Here is a 22,164-nt window from a genome sequence, read left to right as displayed (position 1 = left end):
CCACAGTGGCAAAATTTTGTAAGCAATGAGCTATAACATCTTTAGTTTTTTCTCCGGCATGAAGGGAGCCCATCAAAAATCCAGAAGAAGTATCAACTGTAACATGCAAATATTTTAATTTTCCAAATTCTGGCAAGTGTGTGACGTCCATCTGCCAAATATGGTTAGGTATCAATCCTCTAGGATTGACTCCAAGATTAACTTGTGGTAAAAAGGTCACACAATTTTGACATTGTTTTATTATTTGTCTAGCTTGTTCCTTAGTTATTTTAAAACGCTTTTGTAAAGTATTAGCATTGACATGGAACTTTTTATGAAAATTTATAGCTTCTTCTAGTGTAGAGAAAATATGTATGTCATGTGTAGTTTTATCTGCTAAATCATTGCCCAAACTAAGGGCTCCAGGCAATCCTGTATGTGCCCTGATATGTCCTATAAAGAATGGATCTTTTCTGTCCCAGATTAGACTTTGTATAGTGGAAAGCAAAGAGAAAACAGTAGAAGAAGGGGAAATCCTACCAGCATCTTCAAGAGATACTATAGCATTATCTACATACTGACTATCAGAAAATAAATTAAATACAGAATCTTTAAACATCACAAAAGCTTGTAAAACTGCATTAAGCTCTACCTTTTGAGCTGATTGTTTGGGTACTAAAAATGTAAAAGTTTGATCAGGGGTAACGACTGCTGCTGTACCATTATTTGACCCATCAGTGAATATATTTGGAGCATTCATGATAGGTGTTTTTCTTGTCATTTTGGGAAAAATTACAGGATGCAATGACCAAAAAGACAATAAAGGATTAGATGGTAAGTGGTTATCAAATGAAACATTAGATTTGCACATGATTATTGCCCAAGTATTTAACTCATTAGCTAACTCATCAATTTGATTCATAGTATATGGAGTAATAATTTTATTGGGAGAAATTCCAAACACTCCCTTTGCTGCTTTTATTCCTTTGAGTATTAATTGTCCTACAGCCTCAGGATACCTAGTAAGAATAGTGTTAGGAGAATAAGATAAATGTATCCATAATAATGGACCTTCTTGCCAAAATACTCCTGTAGGAATATTTTTTGTTGGTAGTACAATAAATAATAAAGGCAAACTTATATCAATTCTATCCAAATGCATATTTTCCATATATGTTTCAATGATTTTTAATGCCTTTCTTGCTTCAGGCGTTAACATTCGGGGTGAATTTGGATCTGATGGACCTTTTAGGATATCAAATAAAGGTCCCAACTCTCCTGTTGGTATACCTAAATAAGGCCTTATCCAATTTATGTCTCCTAATAACTTTTGAAAGTCATTAAGTGATTTGAGTTGATCTACTCGTATTTGAATTTTTGGTGGACGGACCATGGTTGAGGATAATAGAACTCCTAAATAATTAATTGGAAAATTTAATTGTACTTTATCTATTGCTATCTCTAGATTATAATTTTTTAATAAGTTTGTAAGTGTGGCATAACATTCTAGCAATGTGTTTTTATCTTTGTGTGCTAATAATACATCATCCATATAGTGAAATATTTGTAGTTCAGGATTTTGATTTCTAAGTGGCTGGATTACTTTGTTAACATAAATTTGACACATAGTTGGGCTGTTAGCCATCCCTTGAGGGAGTACTTTCCATTCATATCTCTGATCAGGACCTTCATGATTCAGTGCAGGGATAGTAAATGCAAAACGTGGACTATCCTCAGGATGAATTGGAATTGAAAAAAAACAATCTTTAATATCTATAACTAAAACATACCAGGTTTTTGGCAAAGCAGACAACTGAGGAATCCCTGATTGAGCAGGTCCCATAATAACCATCTCATTATTAATGGCTCTTAAATCTTGCAGTAATCTCCATTTACCAGATTTCTTTTTGATGACAAAAATGGGAGTATTATGGGGAGATACAGAAGGTTGTATATGTCCTTCTGCTAATTGTTGTTTGACCAGGTCATGGGCTGCTTGTATCTTTTCTTTAGTCAGGGGCCACTGAGGAACCCATACTGGTCTTTCTGATTTCCAAGTAATTTTTATTGTCTCAGTGGCCCTTTCTGAAAATCCAACCCATGTCTGTCTCTCCCTTGATCTATTTGTATTGGTGCTGCTATACCTTGTTCTTGTTTTTCTAATCTTTTTCCTTTCCTAAAACCTTGTCTAGTCATAATAGTGGGTGCATTTTGGTTGATGTTATTTGTTAATGTCAAACCTAATTGATCTAGGACATCTCGTCCCCATAAATTTACGGGAAGATGATCCAATACATATGGCTGTATAGTTCCTTCACATCCTTCAGGATCCTTCCAATCTAATACCATTGCACTTCTATGGGGATTAGTCGCCACTCCTAGGCCTCGAAGCGTTTGAGTGGCTTGTTGTAATGGCCAATGTTTTGGCCATTCTTGACGAGAGATGATGCTAAGGTCTGCACCTGTATCCAGTAGCCCATTAAATTCATGTCCTTGAATATTTAGTTTTAGCATGGGGCGAGAATCTAAATTTAAAGAAAGCATAGCCCAATCTACACCTGTGGAGCCTAATCCCTTGGAACCTCTTTCTACAGTACGACTGGAAAATTTATCATGTAGGCTGGGTATTATTAGTAACTGTGCTATTCTATCTCCTGGTGAAATTACTGATATACCCTTTGGAGAACTGGCTATAATTTTTATTTCACCTTCATAATCGGGATCAATTACCCCAGGACTTATCATAAGTCCTTTTAGAGTAGAAGAGCTGCGTCCCAATAATAAGCCTACTGTTCCTTTGGGAAGAGGTCCTTTCACCCCTGTGGGAATGATTTGAACTCCCATCTCTGGAGTTAGTACTGCTCTGGCGGAGGCGCAGATGTCCAACCCTCCGCTCCCTCTGGTTTGTCTGATGAGGGATCTGATGGACAATGTGTCCTGGGCACTACCCTGATGGGGATGCTGGGTTCCTCCAGTGCTCCGTATATTTGTGGTTTTGGGCCCCGGAGCATTGGGCCCCCCTGTCCGTTTTTTGGCAATGGAGCCCGATGCCTTTCTCCACGATATCGTGGATAAACACCTGGTCCTTGTTCGTTTTTTGATAATGGAGTACCCTCTATGGTGGTTTGAGAACGGCATTCATTAGCCCAATGTCTCCCTCTACGGCACCGTGGGCAAATACCTGGTATTCTACTCCTTTGATACCTAGTTTTGTTAAACCCTCCTCCAATGGGGCAATTCCTTTTAAAATGTCCTGTTTGTTCACAATTGTAGCATGTTCTTGGCCTGGCATCTAAAGCCTGTTTTACTGCAGCTGCCACAATTTGCCCTTGTTCATTAATGTCTCTGGCATCTAAAGCCTGTTTTACTGCAGCTGCCACGACTTGCTCTTGTTCATTAATGTCTCTACATAATTTAATATATGTGTTTAAATCTTCATGTTTCCATGGTCTAATGATATCTCTGCACCAACGATTCGCTTGCTCATAAGCCAGGTGTTTTAGTAATGGCATTGCTTGTTCTGTATTCCCAAAAACTCTGGTAGCTGTTTGAATAAGCCTATCTACAAATTCAGCATAAGGTTCATTAGCTCCTTGTATTACCTTAGATAATTGACCTTGTAAACCTCCATGTCCTTGTAAAGTCTTCCATGCCTTAATTGCATCTGCAGCAATTTGTGCGTATACGCCAGGATCATATGCAATTTGTTGCTGCTGATCCTCATAAGGTCCCTTTCCTAACAACATATCTAGATTTCTCTGAGGATAACCAGCTGCTGCATTTCGCCTAGCCGTCTCCTTGCAAAATTCCTCATTGGCAACCTTCCATAACAGGTATTGTCCTCCATTTAGCACAGCTTTACACATATTAGCCCAATCTGCTGGCGTCATGTTCAAGTTGTTAATGGATTCGACCAAGCTTACAGTGAAGGGTGCTTGAGGACCATAGGTTGTTACAGCCTCTTTTAGCTGCTTCACTGTTTTGAAATTTAAAACTTGGTAAAATCGCTGCCCTCCTGCCTCAAATACAGGGCATGTTAATATTTGAGACCTTGTCTCAGGATCCCAACTATCAACTGCGGGGGTTGGGGGCCTCCCAGCATATGGAGGTGGCGCTGTTAGTTGGACACTTATGCCCTCTGGTGATAGAAAGGTGTTAGTAGCAGTCTCCTGTAGAGGTGGTGCTGTTGGTTGGACACTTACACCCTCTGGTGATAGAAAGGTGTTAGTAGCAGTCTCCTGTTGTAACTTTCCCCCTGATGGCTTTTTCTGTTTTACACTTTCTTTCTCTGTCTGACTAGCTTGAGAGGCCTTCTCTTTTACTTGAATCTTTTCCTCTGTCTGACTAACTTGAGAGACCTTCTCTTTTACTTGAATCATTATGTCTTCTCCTTCCTCTACCATTGTCTGAACTGAAGGCTTTGGACTAAGCAAACAAGATACGAATGTCCACAATGGCAATGTGCCAACTGGCAGAGTCCCTGGGCTTTTCTTTTCTATTCTTTTTAAATCTTCACCATGATGGTTCCATTGTGATATATTTAACAACTCCTCCTTAAAAAGCCATGGGCTACATTTTTGTATTGTATCAACGTATGCCCTGATTGTTCTTGATTTTACTGAGATGCCTCCTTCCTCTAACAATTTACTTAACACTCTTTCAGTTTGTTTTTTACTAATTTCTGATCCCGTATTTCTACTATAATACAACCCAACAAGATAACGCCTAACAAAACTGAAACTGAGTGAAACAAAATTGGAACAACACAAAATCATTATAATAGCCTCCTGAAATGTCCATCCGTCCTTTCTCCCTATCTGTTCCTCAGATGTGAGCGGTTTTTCTTCCATCTTACACATCTCCAGGGACAGGCAACTTAAAACAAAAGTGAAACAAAATAACAAAAGAAGAATCTTAAAATGGCTACCCATCCTCTCGCCCTGCCCTCAGGGGCGAGCAGTTCACTTACCCTCAGTCGCTCCCCGTGCGAGCCACCAAATGCCGCAGTCTGGCTGGGCACAATCAGGAGCCACTTGTCAAAAGAAACTAACTTTATTTTTAGAACCACACACGACAAACAAAATAGTCTCTCAGGAAAAACCCTCAGAGCCTCAACTGCCACCACCGGCTTTCCCCAAGCCTCTCTCTCCCACACAAGCTTCTCTCCACCTCCCACAATCCTCCTGCTCTTGAGGCCGATTGGCTGGGTCACGTGGGCGGAGCCAAAAAAGTCCCCCAATGAGCAGCTCCGTGGTCTGAAAGGGCAGGGAAACAGTCCAATGAGCATCACCGCAGAGGAGCCAATCAGCTAGATGTTGCTGGGGCCGCTGTGAGCCAATCATCAGCCAGCAGCTGGAAGTTTGCTGGCAGCTGGAAGTTTGCCGGGGCCCCTTTGGCTGTGGCTCTCAACATGACCAAGACTAATAGATAACATAGACATGACCAAGACTAAATGTATTCATGTATGAAAATGTTATAGTGAAATGCACTAACTTTTACAATTGATATGCATTTATAATAAAAGAAAAGAAATAAGCATGTTTTTAAATTTCTTTTATCAAATTAATATGGAAAAATACATGATTGATTTAAAATGGTAATCAAACTTGCAATCCTAGGATAAATTCACTTGGACGGGATATATTATCTGTATATTTCCTGTATTTGGTTCACTAATATTTTGTTAGTAAATTTTTTGTCTGGTTTCATGAGTGATACTACTTTGTAGTTTTCTTTTTTAATAATGCTATTATCTAGTTTGGGTATAAAAGGAACACTGAACTCCTAGAATTGGTTGAAAAGTGTTATATTATTTTCTACACTCTGAAAACAAAAAGTATAATACTAATGTTATTTCTTCTTCATTATTTCCAAGAATACATCTGTGAAGCAATTTAGGTATGAAGTTTTGTTTTTAAGTATGCTATAAATTATAATTTTAGATTTTTGATAAATGTAGGTCTCTTCATATTTTTAATATTGAGTTGTTTAGTGATATAATTAATTTTAAAATGTGTTAATTTCATATGTCAAACTTATTGGTATGAATTTTTATAATATTTTCTTATTATTTTAATTTGCATTTGGCTGGTAAAAATGTTATCTATTTGTTTCTGATGTTTCACAGTTGATTCTTCTTTTTTCCTTGATCAGTTAGCTAGAAGTTTATCAATATATTTCAACTTTGAGAAACCAGCTTTTACTTTGTTGATTTTTCAGCATTTGTCCATTTTCTATTTCATTTATTACCATTCCTAATTTTTTTCCTTTTTTTCTTATTCTTCAATACAATTTGCTATTTCATTTATTTTTAACTATCTGATATAGATCACAATTTTAGACATTTTAAAAATATGCACATAAGCCAGACATAGTGGCACACACCTGTAATCACAACAACTCAATTGGCTGAGGCAGAAGGATCATAAATTCGTGGCAATCATCAGCAACTTCATAAGGCCCTAAGCAACTTAACAAGACCCTGTTTCTCAAAATAAAATAAAAATAAATGTAAAAAGGATGGGGATGTGGCTCAGTGGTAAAGCACCTCTGAGTTAAATCCCCAGTGCCCAAACTGAATAAATGCACTTAAAACTATAAGGTTCTTATTAAACACTCTTCTCTCTGGCTTCTATAATTTTTTATATTTTGTTACCTTTTCATTTTATTTCAGTTTAATATGTTCTAATTCCCCTTGTGATTTTTTCTGATCCATGGTTTATTTCAAAGTGTACTGTTTACTTCCCAAATAGTCCAAAACAGTCCAGATATTTTGTTATATATTCCTAATATAATTTTGCTATAGTCAGCAATTGTACATTAGGTTATTTCCATCTTTTATAATTTATTGAGATTCGCTGTTCCTGTTCTTGCATATAGTCTGTCATGGTTAATGATACGTGAACATTTTAATATATTGTTTATTATGCTATTTTGGGCACAGTATTTTGTAAAAATCAATTATATCTAGTTTTCTATATCTTCCTTTCTGCCTAGTTATTCTACTACAGAGGACAATTACTACGATCTCCAAATTTAACTGTGGAATGGTCTTTTTTTGTTCGAATTTCAGTAAGTTTTTCCATTGTATTTTAAGATTCTATACTGGGCTAGGGATGTGGCTCAAGCGGTAGCGCGCTCACCTGGTATGCGCGCGGGCCGGTTTGATCCTCAGCACCATATGCAAACAAAGATGTTGTGTCCGCCGAAAACTAAAAAATAAATAAATAAATAAATATTAAAAATTCTCTCTCTCTCTCTCTCTCTCTCTCAAAAAAGATTCTATACTTACGTGTAACTGTATTTAAGGTATTTATGACTTCATGATGAATTAACCTTTTATCAAAACTAAATGTCTGTATTATCTATTGTAATTCCTGTTCTGGGATTATCATTTGTCCCATGTTAATATAGTCACTCTGGTTTTATTTTGATAGTGTTAGTATGGGATATCTTTTTTATCTTTTTACTTTTAATCTCTTTTTCTTTATAATTAAATTGCATTTTTGCATAATTTATAATTTTCTGTTCTCTTTTAATACAGTCTGATAATCTTTGTGAATCGTTAGCATTTTAGATCAGTTGTATCACATGCAATTACCAATGTTTACATTTAAACTGTCGTGTTGCTACACATTATTATTTTCCCCAATCTTTTTGTTAATTTAATCTTTTACTATCTACTTTGGATACATTATGTATTTTATAGCTTGACATTTTATTTGCTTTATTTATTTTTCCCTAAAGGAATACACTAATAGTCAAAAGCTACAACCATTATTTTGGAAACTAAAGATATAATTCATTCTTATAATGGTTTACTTACAAGTAGTTTAAATTTAGTTTAAATTTTAAGACTTTTTCTAAAGCTTACTGTATGCTTATTCAATTTATTACATATTTTATATAATGTTTTGATAGTTTATATACTTTCATAATGATATATTCTACTTTTCCCATTCTTTTGCTATTGTTCCCTTGCATTTTATTTCTACAGGTATCATAAATCCTATAATAATATTTTATTTTAACTTTAAAGAGTAAATTATCTTTTTGACCCAAAACTCAAAGAGAATCCCTATGCAAATTTCTGGAAGTCATTCTCATGTAGCTCCTTGTTCTTTTTTACTCCTCCTAGTTATTTCCAAACATACAGGTACCACTAAACTCTGTCTCTTCAATTTGGCAAACTGATGTTCTTTGCATGAATTCTTCATCTCTGAATTATAATTAAGAATGTGACTCTAAATAAAAGCTAAGGTAATCACGTGGCTCATATATTTCTGTCATTTCAGGCATTGCATTCCTGCACAATCTGATATCAAATTCCTAAATAAGTTGTTTCATATGTTTTTTTTTTCTGATTTTATAGCTATTTATGTGGAGAGGGCAAGTTAGATATCAATTATTCTCACAATGCCATAGTCAAAAACTACAACCATTATTTTGGAAACTAAGATATATTTCATTCTTATAATGGTTCACCTACCAGTTTTGGCTTAATGGTCCAGTTGTGAAGATATTTTGAAAACTGATTATGTTGAGGGATTTCTTAGTGGTTTCTCAAATGTTGTACACTATTCCAATCTGGTATTTCTTGCATGTTTAATAACACTCTGTGTTTTCAAGTAAATAAAATACTTGTTATTGTCTCATTAAATGGTCTTTCATGTTAAATATGTCCTTTCATTTTCCTTCATCATTTTAATTGTTAATACTAGAAATATCTGCAGTATTAAGAAAATAACTAATCAAAGGTGTCACATGTACAGCTATAGGCAGTGAAAAAAATGAGTGACCCTGTGACTATAAATTCAGTGTGTTTTATTCACTTAAATTCTTTTGTAGTTTTTCTATAGTTACATAAAAAATAATATGTAATGCATTTTTATTACATGATACATGTCAGATTCTGTTCTAGGTGCTTTTATATACATTATAACATTTGATTTTTAAAATATTCAAATGTATTTGGTCTCTCCATCACATTTATACATGAAAAAAACAGATGAGTTTAGAAGCTAAATGACTTTCTACAATTAATAAGTAATTAAACCACCATCCAAATCCAGATTTTGATATTCAGCAAACATTTATACAAAATTGGATACATATTCAATAAAATATATGTAGTATTATTTTGAATATTTCAGTGTTCTCAATATTTTTTTTCGAAGTTTAATGTCCAGTAATTTCTGTAAAATCAGTTTTCAATATCAGCTAACATTATTCACTTCATAGAAATCTATTTTATGTAAAACGGATAAATATGTTAACGAGAAACAATATAAACAATAAATAATTATACACCTACGCAGAATTATCAAAAGTTAAGTTTTACATACTTGTGCTACTCTTCGACTAATAACAATAATTTAATTCATTGTGGAGTTAGTTGGGGCTTCTCCTGAAAAAGGCAAAATGATGGATTCAGAGCACATGTAACTTATTTAGTGAATAAATGGCCTGAAAAATGAGGACAGCATTAATATACAGTGGGTATTAGTAGTTGTATTATTTCTAGGACAGGGGATGTAGCTCAGTGGTAGAGAACTTACCTATCATGTGCAAGTTTCTGGATTTGAGACTCAGCACCACAAAATAGACATTATTATAGCCACCTGCATATTATGTTCCTTTTGACTTTCTTCCTTTTCTTTCTGCTTCCTTCATTGGATCCTTCATAATATACTCCTACTCAAAGAGATAGCTGATATGCACCAAAAATCATTCAAAAAATATTTATAATATCATTCACAATTACTTAGGATTGGGATCAATTCTAATGTCCGTAAATAGAACACTGGAGAAGTTGATGTTTATTCATGCAACAGAATACTATATAACAAAAAAAAAATGAATACAGAGACATGTTTTACACACAACAACATGGATGAATCTTCCAAACATAATGTTGGGTGAAAAAAAAAAACACACCACAATTGTTCACACTGTATAATTTCATTCATATACAATTTTTAAAAGGGTGATGCTCATGTATGGTATTGGAAGTCCAAGATAATGTTTGCTTGGGGGAATAGGGTAGAAGTAGTGACTGGGAAGTATACAAGAGTGGTTTTAGTGCTCTGTTAGTTCTCCGTTTTCTGATCTGAGGCCGCACAGATATATTAACTTTATAAGAATTAATTAAGTTATGATACATAGTTTTTTTCTAAAATTCAATAAAATATAGACAACAGACATAATACAATCAGCAGCTTGAGAGGCTGAGGCAGGAGGATGGCAAGTTCAAAGCCAGCCTCAGGTAAAGCAAGGTGCTATGCAACTCAGTGAGACCTTGTCTCTAAATAAAATATAAAAAGGGCTGAGGATGTGGCTCAGTGGTCAAGTGCCCCTGAGTTCATTCCCCTATACTCTACCCCCCAAAAAAATTAGATATGGGAAAAATGACCACAAATCATAATGTTCTTTGGGATTTTTGACTCGTAAAATGAGAGAAAGGAACGTTGCTTAATGTGTTCCCTTTGATGCTATTAGAATTTCTGAAATAGTGAAGAATCTACAGAGTAATCTAAGTAGAAATATTGGTTACAACTCATTAAGTAAAATGTCTTATAACTCTGAATCAAAAGCCCTTTTAGGCAACCACCAGAATTTCTTAAAATCAGTCACTTTGAAAGTAGCAATTCTACATCTTTTAGATTTCTACTTTGTATGTAGAAAGTTCTGCATGCCTTCTATACTTGAGCAATTATCCATAACTTTAAGATACAAACTTTAAGATATGTTTTGTATCTTAAAGTTATGGATAATTGCTCAAATATACAATTTTCCAATTGGTATATTCAGAATGTACTTTAAGGCTTTCTCAATAAGAGTAACAAATTAATCTGATGTTTGGCTATTACTTGATGTGTAAATTATTTTACTCTTTTGTCCTATTCTCAGTATGTTTCCCTTTAACAACAAAATGACTTTCTATGGACATACTCTTAACAGGACTTCATCTCTACTATCACAATTACTATTATATCATTAGAAATTTTTAAATTCAATGTCTTTATCCTCATAAAATTATTTGGATTAATTCTGCTCTATCAGATGTTGTGGTGAGAATCCTATGATCTTCAACATTAGCAGAAAATAACCCATGATTAAATAATGAGTGAAAAAGGGGAGATGAAGCAGTAGATAACCTTAAAATCAATTTGGAGCAATCACTTATGTGCACTATTATTACAAAACTCAAGCTAATCTGAATTTTAAAAGTTGAGTCATAATTTCATGGAGTGTGTTATATGGAATTCTATTAATAACCAACAAAGAGTTTTCTAGAGCATTGAATGTTGAATATTAGTCCCAGTTAATAATGAATATATAACAACATGAACTCAAAGCTGGAAATGTTCTTACAGCAATATTTCTCAAAATCTCCTGAGATAATGCTAAACATACAAAATTCCATTGTCCTACCTGCAGAGATACTGAGTCATCTGTATTTTAAGAAGCTTCACTGACAATTATAAGGCACACTAAGGCTTGAAAACTATTGTCTTAGTGTCTTAGAGAATCACTGTTGCTGTGGATTTTGCAGATGGACAACTGAGATTCCAACATAATTACTTAGAACACAGTCACATGGTAACCAAGCTTTGCCTGGATTTTAATCTTTCCACAATGTCATGATGCTCTCTGTGGAAATTTATCATTCACAAATAATTTTACATATAATATTGTATTTTACCCATTGTCTAACCCTGAAAAGTAGGCAAGTTATGATATTTTATCTCACTGCACAGATAATATAAAAATTAATTTATGTTGTATTTCTGTATATTCATGCAATTATTACCTTGAATAGGCTTAACTTTGTAGGGTGAGTTTTCAGAAAATTTTCTTTTTCTTTCCCCCTTGTGGTGTACTTTCCTCATCTCCTTACTAAATAAAGATGCTTATTTCTTTAACTCCCAGGAGAATAGATGGTGACAGCTCATAGCTGAGTACCAATGAAAGCAATGTCCCCCTTCCCAGGGAAACCTGTGCCTAATGATTGGTTCATGCCAGTTTTATGAAGTTCAGTTGATATATCTCACTTTGGGAAAATTTTCAAGGGTCATCCCAGTTTTAGAGCTGTCAAAATATTTAAAGCCTTTGTCGAAACTGCATTACAATTCAACCTGTCCCGCTACTCACTGTTTTGTTCTTTACCCCTCACAGAGGTTGTTCCCAAGAACATTTCCAGTAAATTCTCTGCATATGAATTCTTGATAAAGGGTTGCTTTTCAGAGAAAATTGCCTGGGACACCCATGAATGAAATGCAGGGCAGATGCTGCAGCCTTTTCAGCCACTTTTATTCACAAAAAGAAGTCTTATTTGGGGGCCAGGGTTGTGGCTCAGTGGTAGAATGCTTGCCTAGCATGTGTGAGGCACTGGGTTCAATCCTCAGCACCACATAAAAATAAAGGTGTTGGTCCATCTACAACTAAAAAAAAAATAGAAAAAAAGTAAGTTACATTTTAGTAAGTTAATTTCCTAGTGGAGAGTTACCAAAAACTTCAGATTTTATTTACATTTAAAAAGTGTCTTATTCTAACTTGAACCTCTTTCAGGTTTAAACTCACTGTGGGAGATGAGGTTGTGTTGTATTTTTCACATTTTCTCATTCTTCTAGTCCCCTCAGAGTGATTTCTTAACACTCTAAGGAAAGGGGCAGAGATGGGGGGGTAGAATTGTGGTGGCGCACACCTGTAATCCCAGTAGTTTGGGAGGCTGAGGCAGGAGAATCGCAAGTTCAAAGCCAGCCTCAGCAAAAGTGAGACACTAAGCAACTCAGTTAGACCCTGTCTCTAAATAAAATACAAAATAGGGCTGGGGATGGGGCTCAGTGGTCTAGTGCCCCTGATTTCAATCCCGGGTATCCCCCCACACAAAAAAAGAATAGTCTTAAAATTTTAAATGCTTACTTTCTGGCATTAGGAGCACTATGGTTGGCAAATAGACAATTACTGACATTTAAAATGTTTTCTTTTATTGTAATAATTTTCAAACAAACAAAAGTAAATAGTAAATGATACTTTAGACAGATTTCTTGTTTTGACAATCAATAACACTACATCAATATTGTTTTCTCTGTACCCCCTTACTTTTACTATTTATTTAATTTGTATATTTGTTGTTCTTCCTCTTGTTTTTGCCTTGCTGGACATCAATCCTAGGGCCCTACACATGCTAGGCAAGTTGTCTACTAATGAGCTACATCACTAGCCTGTGTGTGTGTGTGTGTGTGTGTGTGTGTGTGTATTGGTACCAGGAATTGAACCCAGGGTGCTCAACTAGTGAACCACATTCCCAGCCCTTTTTATATTTTACTTAGAGATAGGGTTTCGCTAAGTTGCTTAGGGCCTTGCTAAGTTGTTGAGACTGACTTTGAACTTATGATCCTCCTGCTTCAGCCTCCTGAGTCACTGGTATTACAGGTGTGTGCCACCACACCTGGCAGCTCATGTTCTTTTGTTCTTTTGCTTGTCTGTTTTAACTGGAGGAAATACTTAAGCCAAAACCAGGACTTATCACTTTATTCTTGAATACTACAATATTATTATCAATGGATAGGATATTTTTAAAAGCAAATGATAATAGCATATTCACTTCTAAGAAAAGTAACTTTAATTTCTGAATATCATTCAATAGTAGATAATATTCAAAGTTCATAAATTGCCTGAAATATTTCAGTTGGTTTTTCAAAAACATGATACAAACAAGGTTCAAACATTGCAATTGGTTAATAAATTCTCATTATTTCTCTTCCCTTACTCTTTAAAAATATTTATTTGTAGAACAAGTGGGGCAATTTTGTCCTATAGAATATCAATATTCTGGATTTAACTGAGTGCAAATATGTACTTTCTAGTATTTCTCTTTCCTATATTTTGCTGGTAAACTAGGAGTTACATCTCAAGTCTGACTTGATTTAGTTTCAATTCTTGCACAATACTTTATATGTGGTACTCTGTGTTTCTTGTTGTGTGCCCTCTCCAGCTATTTATGTGGGTGGTCACAATTTTAGTGATGTGAAGATTGATCAATGAATTCAGGTATTGTCAGCTGTTTCCATTATCAAGTTTCCCCATCAGCTTCTCAAAAAATGGTTTTAGCATTCATTGATGGTCCATTTCCTAGACTTATTATTAAGGGGTGCAAACAAGACAGAATTATCCAAATTCTTCATTAATTAGCCTGGATCATTCTATTAAGAGGGATTTTTTCTTGTGAGCTATTAATAACTTGAAAATAAAATTCATATAGAAAAGGAAGAAAAATAGTTATTGATTTTCTCTGTTTATCAGTATTTAGGATAATAAATGTGTTTTAACAACCTACAAAGATGATTATATCAGTTACCTAGGGTTTTCACACAAATGAACAAAATCTGAATAGCTGTAAACAACAAAAATCTATTCTTTCATGTTTCTGGAGGTTTGAAGTGCAAAATCAAGGTGTTGCCAGGGCCACACTCCCTCTGAAGGTTCTAGAAAAGAATCTTTCCTTTCTGCTTCCTAGCTTCTTTTAGTTATTGACAATAAAAGTCTTAACGTTCCTTGGCTTTTATCTGCATTGCTCCAATTTCTGATTCCATCTTTGCATAATTCTTCCTTCAGTAGTCATGTCTCTCTATCTCCCTCTCCCTGTGAGCACACCAGTCATTCAATTTATGGACCACCCTCATCATGTATGACCTTCATTTTAAGTTGCTTCCATCTACAAAGCCTTATTTTTTAATTAAATTATTTATTTATTCTAATTTGTTCTACATGATGGCAGAATGCAATTCATTTCATATTACACATATAGAGCACAATATTTCAAGTCACTGATTGCACACAAAGTATTTTCACACCATTTATGTCTTCATACATGTACTTAGGGTAATGATGTCTAACTCATTCCACCATCATTCCTACTCTCTATCCCCCTTCCATTCTCTCCTTCCCCTTTGCCCTATCTAAAGTTCCTCCATCCCTCCCATGCTCTCCTCCATTGCCATAATGAGTCAACATCATTATATCAAAGAAAACATTTGGCGTGAGATTTTGGGGACTGGCTTGCTTCACTTAGCATTACATTCTCCAACTACATTCATTTACCTGTAAATGCCATGATTTTATGCTCTTCTAAGTAATGTTCCATTGTGTACATATACCAAAGTTTCCTTATCCATTCATCTACTAAAGGGCATCTAGGTTGATTCCACAATTTAGCTATTGTGAATTGGGCTTCTATAAAGATTGTGTCACTGTAGTGTGTTGTTTTAAAGTCCTTTGGGTATAAACTAAGGAGTGGAATAGCTGGGCCAAATGGTGTTCCATTCCAAGTTTTCCATAGAATAAGCACTATTCCTTGTGATCCAAATCAAAATCCCAATGACATTCCTCATGGAAATAGAAAAAGCAATCATGAAATTCATCTGTAAAAATAAGAGACCCAGAATAAGCAAAGCAATCTTTAGCAAGAAGAGTGATGCTGGTGGCATTACTATTCCAGACCTTAAACTATACTACAGAGCAATACTAACAAAAACAGCACAGTATTGGCACCAAAATAGACTTGTAGACCAATGAAAAAGGATAGAGGGTAGAGAGACAAACCCACATAACTACAGTTATCTTATATTAGATAAAGGTGCCAAAAATGTACATTGGAGAAAAGATAGCCTCTTCAACAAATGGTGCTGGGAAAACTGGAAATCCACATGTAACAAAATGAAAATAAACCTCTATTTCTCACCATACACAATATCAACTCAAAGTGGATCAAGGACCTAGGAATTAAATCAGAGATCTTGCACTTAATGGAAGAAAAAAATAGACCCAAATCTCCATCATGTTGGATTAGGCCCCAACTTTCTTAATAAGATTCCTGTAGTATAAGAACTAAAACCAAGAATCAATAAATGGGCTGGATTCAAACTAAAAAGCTTCTTCTCAGCAAAAGAAACAATCAGTGAGGTGAATAGAGAGCCTACAGAAAGGGAACAATCTTTACCACAAGCACATCAAATAGAGCACTAATCTCTAGGATATATTAAGAACTCAAAAAACTTAACAACAAACAAACAAACAAACAACCCGATCAATAAATGGACCAAGGAACTCAACAGATACTCCTCAGAAGATGATGCACAGTTAATCAACAAATATATAAAAAATTTTCAACATCTGTAGCAATTAGAGAAATGCAAATCTAAACTACTCTAAGATTTTATCTCACTCCAGTCAGAATGGCAGTTATTAATAATACAAACAACAATAAGTGTTGGCAAGGATGTGGAGAAAAAGGAACACTCATACATTGCTGGTGGGTCTGCAAATTGCTGCAACCAATCTGGAAAGCAGTATGGAGATTCATTACAAAGCCTTATTTCTGAGATTCACAGAATACCAAGAGTAAGAATGTCAATGTATCCTTTGATGGCATGATTCCGTCTACCATAATGACCATTAAAGTTTGTTATTGTTTCATTATTTTTTAAAAAGTTATATTGATTATATTTGTATTATTATAAATTTGATGTTACTCAGCGCATTGCAGTTAATATTAATGATGCTCAAATCAGCCTATTTTTGGTCAGTAGGGACCTTTTTAGGTTAGCTCCTATCTTGGTGACACAATGTCAATAGGTTTTGGTAACTTCTTTACTTTTGGATGTAATAGGCTCATCTTAAACTTTACTGTCTTAGGCTTCCAATCAGTCATTTGTCAAAGAAAATTTTATTTGGAGACCTCTATTTAAGCCATATTGTTAATGTTGCTTTAGACTCTTTCTGTGGACATAATGAAGATATATATATATATATATATATATATATATATATATATATATATATATTTGATAATGAAGATAAATAAATCTTTTTATCTACAATCACATTTAAGAGTAAAAGGATTTTATTTACGATTTCTGATTTTACATTCATTTTATTTTGTATCTTTTTTTTCCTATGATGAGAACCTTGGTTTGTAAGACATTAACATACTTGTTTGTTTGCTAATATACATGGATGTTAGCTTTAAAACACTTGTGACAACATCATTATGAACTAATGAACACTCATTTCAATTTCTGGATTTTTCTTTACAATTATTTGTGTCCTTGTTATATATACTACTAAGGATCTATAGACAAAATACTATGTTTAAAATTTATTTGAGGGTTGGAGATTTAAGGGATGTTGCTCAGTGGTACAGTATTTGCAATAACATGCATGAAGCCCTGAGTTCAAATCCTAGCACTGCAAAAAAATCTGAAATACCACTCATGTCTCCAATTATATATACATATATTTTTCCCAAATATATATGTGTGTGTGTGTGTGTGTGTAATGGCATTTTGATTTAATTTTGTAATTTCATGTATTTAAAACATTTTGTATATGCTGAATTTTTTTTTAAATATACACTCAAAAAACTCCAAATTCCTTATCGCTTATCTATATATGTATATTGCAATATGTTTTTTCATATTACCCTCATTTGTTTCATAAAAGTCAATATAATAAAAACATTATTTTGTTTTTACCCTTTTTTATTTTTTCATTATGTCCAGCTCCCTAATTCCTTTATATACCTGCATTGTATTCCATTGAGTAGCAACTGTAAATATTTCTTGCATATCCTCCACTGAGAACCTCTCCCTTGCAGTCTCTCAATATTGGCAATGCCTGTCCATCTTGACAGCTTAAACTTCTTTTCAGTCTCTCTGATGGGAATTCTTCATTCCTGTATATTTTTCTCCTGCTAGGAGAAGGTACTAGGTTGGAGAAAATGTAGCTTGCTCTACATTCATCTGTCTTTTAATTTCTTTATCTTTGGCTGATCTAGGCTCACCTTCTTGACATATCAACTTTTTAGGTGTGATTCCAACACCAGGCACTGGGCCCTTCAGATACCAAGGACACAGGATAACTTTTCTGACCAGTTCTCTTGAAGCATTCTCTCAATTTGCTTAATTTGCCTTTCTCTCATACATAAAACATTATAAAAGTATTCTCCAAATGTTTCCTCCTATAATTTCTGTTCCTTCAAACTTAACGAGTTATATAAGCTGAAGTAGGACAATTGTTGATGCAGATAACTATTTTCTGAGCATTTTAGCATGTCCTGCAATCATGTCCTAAAACCTTATTTCTTCCCTTCCTTTGTGTTGGTCTTAGCTCTGGGGACCCCTTATAAAACTCTATGACTAGAGCAAAGATTCTCATTTATTATTCTTACCTTGTTGCCAAGAAAAAGAAGCATTATTTAGTGGCTTAAATAGATAAATTTTTTAGTGCTGCGTAATACTCCACTGTGTATAAATGCCACATTTTTTTATCCATTCATCTATTGAAGGGCATCTGGGTTGGTTCCACAGTCTAGCTATTGTGAATTGTGCTGCTATGAACATCGATGTGGCAGTATCCCTGTAGTATGCTATATTAAGGTCTTCAGGGAATAGTCCAAGAAGGGCAATAGCTGGGTCAAATGGTGGTTCCATTCCCAGCTTTCCCAGGAATCTCCATACTGCTTTCCAAATTGGCCACACCAATTTGCAGTCCCACCAGCAATGTACAAGTGTACCCTTTTCCCCACATCCTCGCCAGCACTTCTTGTTGTTTGACTTCCTAATGGCTGCCAATCTTACTGGAGTGAGATGGTATCTTAGGGTGGTTTTGATTTGCATTTCTCTGACTGCTAGAGATGGTGAGCATTTTTTCATGTACTTGTTGATTGATTGTATGTCCTCCTCTGAGAAGTGTCTGTTCAGGTCTTTGGCCCATTTATTGATTGGGTTATTTGTTCTCTTATTGTCTAATTTTTTGAGTTCTTTGTATACTCTGGATATTAGGGCTCTATCTGAAGTGTGAGGAGTAAAGATTTGTTCCCAGGATGTAGGCTCCCTATTTACCTCTCTTATTGTTTCTCTTGATGAGAAAAAACTTTTTAGTTTGAGTAAGTCCCATTTGTTGATTCTAGTTATTAACTTTTGTGCTATGGGTGTCCTATTGAGGAATTTGGAGCCCGACCCCACAGTATGTAGATTGTAGCCAACTTTTTCTTCTATCAGACGGCACGTCTCTGATTTGATATCAAGCTCCTTGATCTATTTTGAATTCACTTTTGTGCATGGCGAGAGAAAGGGATTCAGTTTCATTTTGTTGCATATGGATTTCCAGTTTTCCCAGCACCATTTGTTGAAGATGTTATCCTTCCTCCATTGCATGCTTTTAGCCCCTTTATCAAATATAAGATAGTTGTAGTTTTGTGGATTGGTTTCTGTGTCCTCTATTCTGTACCATTGGTCCACCCGCCTGTTTTGGTACCAGTACCATGCTGTTTTTGTTACTATTGCTCTGTAGTATAGTTTGAAGTCTGGTATCGCTATACCGCCTGATTCACACTTCCTGCTTAGCATTGTTTTTGCTATTCTGGGTCTTTTATTTTTCCATATGAATTTCATGATTGCTTTCTCTATTTCTACAAGAAATGTCGTTGGGATTTTGATTGGCATTGCATTAAACCTATAGAGAACTTTTGGTAATATCGCCATTTTGATGATGTTAGTTCTGCCTATCCATGAACAGGGTATATTTTTCCATCTTCTAAGATCTTCTTCTATTTCTCTCTTTAGGGTTCTGTAGTTTTCATTGTATAAGTCTTTCACCTCTTTTGTTAGGTTGATTCCCAAGTATTTTATTTTTTTTTGAGGATATTGTGAATGGGGTGTTTTTCCTCATTCCCGTTTCAGGAGTTTTGTTGCTGATATACAGAAATGCCTTTGATTTTAAATGTTATTTAAACCAATAAATGAAGTTATGATGTTTTGTTCTTTTTGGTTATTCTCAAATCCTGAACATTAATTACTTACTGGTGGTTCATCCAGAAATCTTGAACTTTTGACTTCTTAACTATTGTTGATCTTATAATTTCCTGACACTTAACCATTTTTCTAGCTATACCCTATTCAAAGGCTTGTCATCTCTTTAGCTGATGCTTTAGTATGATATGTTACATGTTTCAAGTTTCCTTATTATTTCTGTTCCTTTACCCTTAAGACAACATTCAGCACCATACTTATAAATGGGTGAAGTGGTTTCAAAATAAGTTTCTTTGGAGTATGTAAAATTTCATTTCAAGGTATTTTTGAGATATGCAAGAAATAGAAAGCTCAAGAGAAATAAAGTGAAAAATAATAAGACAACTATTGCATATTATACTTTGTCTCTTTAGAATATATATATATATATATATATATATATATATATATATATATATGTATATATATGAATTATTTCAATTGGATCCTAAAACTGAATCTCAGTGCATTTAAACTAGATGCATGATAAACATTTACACTATTATTAAATTCAATATAACCCAAGTTCTTCTTAAGTGTCATATCTTTCCAGAGGCTGTTACTGAGCATGTATTTTATATAGCCATCATTAGATATAACTTTACTTTAATATTAAAATTAACAAGCTAATGTTGACAGGAAAAGTTAGATCTTTGACTCCAATATATAGATTAAGCTGTATTATTCTGATTGGTGACATTACATCTGATTATGGGTGTGAGGCTGGTGCAAAAGGTCAAAGAATGTAAGAACAGTGAATGTAGGTTAAGAAAGCTCATAAAAAAAAAAAAAACAGAATGGGGCGGGGTTGTGGCTCAGTGGTAGAGCGCTCACCTAGCACGTGCAAGGCTCTGGGTTCTATCCTCAGCATCACATAAAAGTAAATAAATAAGATAAAGGTATTGTGTCCAACTGCAACTAAAAAATATTTTTAAAAATAACAGAATAACAGTAATTTTCATAGCCTTTGAATGGGTATTTTGTGAAAGCTTACGGTATTATTGAAAAGTCAACCATAAAGGCCAGCATGAAAAAAAATACCTTCTGGTGAGACATAATGAACAACTTCTCTAAAAATTATTCCAGGTTCCACTTAGGATTATTATAACTAATTATTGAGCTCTTTCAAATTCATGACTGGAGTTAACCTGCCTAATCACATTCTTCATCAGTTAAATATCTTTTCTACAGCTATTCCACAATTTTTGGCAATATAAATAGACTTGTATCAAATATTCTGAAAGAAAGAAATCATTTTTATTATCCATTGGACATGATTTTATACTCAGAGATTTAATTATATGCATTCTGAAGATTACAAAAAAAATTAAACATTTTGAAAATGATATTTCTATTGTTTCATCTGAAATCTTACAAAACTATATTTATTTAAAAACATAAGAAAATTCTCATGATCTAATTGCTAGCAGAAGAGCACCTTCTAATATGTTATAAAAAGCACTAGTAATTTCACTGGTCACATACAGCTCAGAAGAGATGTGTAATTACACATTTATGTTAATCTCAGTAATTTATTTCAATTTGTTTCTGAAACAACTCCTTGATGTCCATGAAAATTGCTGTTTGATTTTATTGTTTTCTTAGGCCTTTGAGCTGGCAATAAATAATTGAAGATTTCTTTCTGCTATTTTTGTTAACCCGGCTTTGCTCTCTCTCTGAAAAATCAGAGAACAGAGAAATTATGGACTTACACAGTTTCACATGACAGGCAGCAGGGAGCATGGGAAGAATGGAGGAACTTTCATTGGGAAAGGGGGAGGGAGGGGGAGGGAGGGGAATGGAGGGGGCATGGGGGCAGGAAAGATGTAGAATGAGATAGACTTCATTACTCTAGGTACATGTATGACTGCACATGTGGTGTGACTATTTTGTGTACAACCAGAGAAATGAAAAATTGGGCTCCATTTCTGTACTATGAATCAAAATGCATTCTGATGTCACGTATAAAAAATTAGAACAAACAAATAAATAAAAATTTTTAAATTTTTAAAAAATGTTTCACATAACAATGAAGAATAAGAAAGCAGTCAAAAGCACAGCCCTGAAATAAGGGAGTTTAGTTCTAAAGATTTTTAGAGGTAAGACGCACTTCCTCACATATAGTGCCTACAAGACTTAATGAAATGAATCTTGTGGATCATTTAATTCATGCATCCCTGATGGTAAGTATAGAGTGTGACATATAACTCTCGGAATATTTTATGAAAGAATGAATTGCTATCAGAATGTAAAGAAATATGATTCACATTATTCAAGATTAAACATTAGATATAGCATTGACTAATTGCCCCAAAGTACTTATTTTTTATTT

This window comes from Marmota monax, unplaced genomic scaffold (assembly GCF_021218885.2).
Source record: "Marmota monax isolate L192 unplaced genomic scaffold, Marmota_monax_Labrador192_F-V1.1 WCK01_AAM20220418_F8-fsc00054, whole genome shotgun sequence".
Lineage (NCBI taxonomy): Eukaryota > Metazoa > Chordata > Mammalia > Rodentia > Sciuridae > Marmota > Marmota monax.
The sequence above is the reverse complement of the archived record's forward strand: the minus strand, read 5'-3'. Positions refer to the sequence as shown.